This window comes from Petaurus breviceps, unplaced genomic scaffold (genome assembly GCF_028583685.1).
Source record: "Petaurus breviceps papuanus isolate PSGF00001 unplaced genomic scaffold, PetGlider_PUasm1.0 76, whole genome shotgun sequence".
NCBI classification, from domain to species: Eukaryota; Metazoa; Chordata; class Mammalia; order Diprotodontia; family Petauridae; genus Petaurus; species Petaurus breviceps.
In genome coordinates, this window is record NW_027186473.1 from 39,443,325 (window position 1) to 39,447,823 (window position 4,499).

The 4,499-nt window shown below is 36.1% G+C and overlaps 1 pseudogene; it reads right to left on the reverse strand.

Annotated features, from left to right (window-relative positions):
* Positions 1-2,572: 2,572 nt before the first annotated feature.
* On the reverse strand, positions 2,573-3,382 carry LOC138174807 (ubiquitin-conjugating enzyme E2 C-like; annotated as a pseudogene).
* Positions 3,383-4,499: the final 1,117 nt, after the last annotated feature.

Genomic DNA, 4,499 nt, shown 5'->3' on the forward strand with positions numbered 1-4,499 from the left:
CTCTCTGTTCTCTCCTTTTCTATTTCTTCCAAAATCACTTGTCCCTAATAAAAAAAAGGACCAGCTTCGAACCAAAGGAACAACAGTTTACCAAAGCAGAGTAAATACATATCTTACTTGTATGTAGGTCACATCTTACTTGTTTGTATCTTTACTCTGACAAAAAAAAATAGCTATACTTCTGGACTAGGAGGTCAGTTCAAACTATTTAGTAAAAATAAACAATAAACCCAGTCACTATCAGGCAGACCAGATAATTTACAGAGTAATAAAATTTTACAGTTTTCAGCCATCTGTTTCAACATCATGTATGCACTCTCATTGTCTCCAGATGTACATTTTCAAAGGAAATCATTCTGGAAATGATCAACCTAAAATTTTTGAACTTGCATTCTATACTTCAATGCAAACTAGTTATTACTGATATTTCCTCATCAATGTGGATCATACTCTATGCCTTATCACCCTATAAGAATCTGGCTCAAGTTTTCTGTAAATCTTTCATTAAGGATCCACCAAACATACTGGATGCTTTCCGTTGTGCAGGGGTATTAGTCAAACTCTTGTATTTCACCTCTCTCACATGTTGCTGCTGTTTCATGACAACACTTTCCCAAGCAATATCCATCTTTGATGTCATATATTGTGCTACATCTCATAGGCAAATTGTCACAAGTAATCAATCACAGCTTTTTGTTCATTCATCAATGATATTTTTGATTGCCCTTTGCTTGCATTGTTTACAGCTAAGACATTTTTTCTATATAAATATCTGAATACTCATCAACATGGGGGATTTTCTCCATTAATGCAAATTGGAATCCATCTACATAAATATACATATACATACACATATACACATGCACATATACATATATGACCTAGAAACTTACCTGAGTAACATAAAGATGGAGAGACTTCTCCAGAGTCAAGCAGCATAAGTATCAAAGACAAGATTTGGATCCAGGTCTGCCTGATTCTGAGTCCAGAGTTCTATTCTTTATGTTCCAATGTTAAGTAATCATCTACAAATAAGTGTAAAGGGTAATAAATTTAGATCTAGAAGATACCTTTCCAACCACCTCATACTACAAATGAAGACATGGAGGTCAAGAGATAAAAAGTGATTTGCCAAAGTCACATGGGTGACAGGGGTTGGTTTTCAATTCTACTCCCTTGGATACAAAGATATTTTTATTCTAGAAAACATCATTTCTTCTCCTAATTTATTTCTCCAATATATTAATGGTTAAATTACATATTTATTATAAAATAAAAATATATGATATACAATAAATTTAATAATGATGTAGCATTATTACAGAAAAAAAGGTTATAACATCTGATGCATGAAAAAACCCAGTCTATTGTTTCATTTGATCAAGAAGGACAAACAAGGGGCGACTAGGTAGAACAGCAAGTAAGAGCACCCGCCCCAGTGTCAGGATGACCTGGGGATCAAATCTGAGCTTAGATACTTAGCACCACACCCAGAAATAACTGGCCTTGTAACCTTGAGCAAGTTACTTAACCCCGACTGCTAAAAAAAAGAAAAAAAAAGGACAAACAAGCTTCTTATCCCAGCCTTCCCCTTACATAGCCTACAGATTGACTCTTTTTTCTGAAATTATTAAGACAACTAGTTGGTTGAGTACTTTGGAGATCAACCTCAGTCTCTTCTAATTAGTTCAGAAAAAAAATAAAAGCAAAACGCAACACCTTCAAGATTGACTTCAGCAAAGTTGTATATATTAGTACTGAATGATTCATTATTAACCTTGAACCAATATAAACAAAGCACTAACTTTACACATCGTTCAATGATCTGTACCTTCTTTGATATGCATGTTCCCTTCACCCATGCAAATCACAATATGTCTGTAACTCAGTAGATAGTTGTAAAGAATTGTTGCCAAAAAAGGCACTTTTAATCATTGCCTTTAACTCCACCTATAGATGAATTTCGCTAAATATATATTTTCCAGGTTAGATCTTGAACAACAGGTCATCCATGACTGGGCCTAAACACCAATCTACAAAATTTATTTTGATAGGTAGACTCAACCAGAAGTAAAAAAGATAATGTTGATCATGCTTTGAAGCATTCTGAACTCAAGGGAAGTGGGGTAGGCTTTGTGTATTTTCAAACAGAGTTGAACATATAGATAGCATTCCAAAGAGAATTATCAACTTCCTATACAGGAATAGCATCCTGTTCATATTTTTAAGCCACAGATTTAGGATAAATGGTCTATTAGTGTAAAGTAGGATGTACATTTTTTTTTTAATGAATGGTCAGGGAAAAATGTTGTCAAATATGTGCACTTCAGCTATATATTTTAATTGCTTAGGCCAGGGATAAATAAGATTGATGTATAAATCTTTATATACCTGGGAGGTTCTTTGGATTAGAGGAAAGAGAACTGGTCTGTGGATCTAACAGTGTGGGTTCAAGCCCTTTTACTTTCTCGCTGTGTGATCCTAGGTCAATCATACACATAGAAACAGAAGAGACCATGGAGAACATCAAATCTCTGATCACTTTTTTTTAAACAAAACTTTATTTATTTATACATTAATGTTGAGGGCTGGATTAGAGCTTAAGAAAAAAAAAAAGAAGGAAAACTATGATACAGAGTCCTTTACAGAAGAAGGCAGGTTATAAGGAATAGAAAAAGATAGACAAACACACATTCACATACACACAAGATGAAGGAAAGTAGTCTGGGCAGCCAGTGTCAGGGCTCTTGGCTAGTCACCTGCTGCATGTAGGTTTCCAGCAGGTACTTTTTTTTTTTAAGCAATCGGGGTTAAGTAACTTGCTCAAGGTTACACGGCCAGTTATTTCTGGGTGTGGTGCTGAGTATCTGAGCCCGGATTTGATCCAGGTCATCCCAACACGAGCCGGTTCTCTTACCCAGCAGGTACTTTTTAAAGGCTGTGGGATTTGTCCAAAGTTCAGCAGCATGTGTGTTCAATGGGTTGTCAATGTTGGATTCTCCCAGCAGACTCTGGATAGACATCATACAGAGCTGATCACTTGTCAATGTCCAAACAGATATTCCTTTGGGTGTCCACATTAGGATGGTAACAAGGTGTGACAAATTTCACAGTGGGAGCGTTATAGGGGTACCCGCTGGTGTATTCCAGGGAAAGCTTGTATCTTAGGTCTTCATATACAGTCCCGGATGCCCCATGGATGGTCCCAACCCACTTGAAGAGATTGTCTGACTCTGGGAAGGCAGAAATTCCTTTGTCTCCAGACATCATCAAGGTCATCAGTTCCTGCTGTAACCACTGGGCCGCGGCTGCCACAGGCTCGGCCCCCTTTCGGGAGGCGGCGGGGCGCTAGCAGCGCCGGGTCACGATTCTGTGAGGCCATAGGGGACCGAAGATAAAGGAAGAGAAACTCCCTGGCAGCAACTGCCTCTGATCACTTTTTAAAAATGATTTTGAATTCAGATCCTTTTCTACTGCAATTTGTACTCAATGAGAAATCACAAAAATGATTCTTGGTTTTTCCACTAAATCACTGGGTGAAACTGAGCAAGTTACTTCATCTCTATGGGTTTTGCTTTCTTTGGCTTTTATTCTAAGGTTCCTTCAAACTCAAAATTGATGATTATTAATTTTAAAATATTATGTTAATAAGGTTATATAATTTAAAAAACTTGTAATAAATTTAAAATAGAAATTATCTTCTATGTAATAAATCTTTTCAGAACTCTGTATTAGACCAAATGATATGGTCCAAGTCTTGGATTTTTTTCATTCAAAATGCATTTATTTGTCAATGGCTTTTTGCAAGACTCTGTTCCAGGCATAGTGCATACAAAATATATGTGTAGATCTTGTTCTCAAGAAGCTTACAATCTTCAGGAGAAGAGAGTTTAAAAAAAATTATGAAAAAGAAAATTACATCTCTAAAAGGGGTAATTGGTGAAAGAAATCACTTTAATGTATGGAATAGATAGAGAAAACATTTCAGTATACCTTCTGTAAGAGGCACATAAGTCTATTCTTGTAGAAATAGAGGGACTCTAACAGAAATGAAGAATAGTCTGCGAAGAAAGCAATGGCAAGATTATGGGAGTATGAGATCTGTTATAAGGTAAAGGTGGAAGTATGGAGAGTAGTCTAGCTGCAGGAATTCAGTGTGGTATTATATATGGGCTGAAAAGGTAAATGAAACCAACATGGCTATTGGACAATTATATGTTAACTGGTAGGATTTGCTTCCAATGGTCCATGACAGTCAAGAGGGAGAGCCAGGATTCTAAAAATAAACTGTCAGGTAAAAATGCAAAAGCTTCCATTTATAATAGATGTATGAATGCTTTAGGATTCTTTTCTTGTAGAATAGGAAACCAAGTTTAAAAATAAAACTGTTTTGCAGTCATATGCCAAGTTAAAGCCAGAATGGGTTCCAAAGCTAAATGCTAGTGTTTATATCACTTCAGCTTGATACAACAATTAACTGTCTTTTGCTAACAAAATAT